The following is a 649-nucleotide window of genomic DNA, read 5'->3' on the forward strand; positions in this document are numbered from 1 at the left end:
CCAGCGGCTGCCGCCCGCTCCCCAGCCCTCCAGCCACCTGCCTCTGCCTGGCCCGCGCCGGCCGGTTTAGGGGCTGGGAGGGGAGCCGTTCCCGCCTCAGGATTATCCTCCTCCTTCCTTTCCCTCCCCGCCGACTTCTGCCAGGGGCACGCAGAAAGAAAAAGAAGAAGAAAAAAACCCCACCAGAAACAAACACCTCTACATATTATGGAAAGAAAATATTTTTGTCAATTCTTATTCTTTTATAATTACGTGTATGAGAAGCAGGCTCATTAAAAGATTCCAGATGGAAAAAAAAATCATCCTACAAGGATGCACAAAAATTAATGATAGAGAAATAATGCCTCATTGACTAATAGAAAACTCCCTAAATGTGGTGAGAAGCAGGCTTGGAGCAAGGATATTTTTTTTTTTTTACATAAGTGATATTTTTATTGTGTTATTAAATGCCATATATATTTTTTCACTGTTACAAATTTGTAGATACTACATGAACGATGATACATAATTTATATTTTATAGTATGCCATTATGATGTATTTACGCATGCAGTTAGTACCAATGTCATGCTACATTTCCTTAGGAGATGGCCGTTCAAAACAAAATATGAGCAAATGTGAGCAGCTTCTCTACTGTAGGAAAATACATC

This window comes from Pteropus alecto, unplaced genomic scaffold, assembly GCF_000325575.1.
Source record: "Pteropus alecto unplaced genomic scaffold, ASM32557v1 scaffold45, whole genome shotgun sequence".
Taxonomy (NCBI): domain Eukaryota; kingdom Metazoa; phylum Chordata; class Mammalia; order Chiroptera; family Pteropodidae; genus Pteropus; species Pteropus alecto.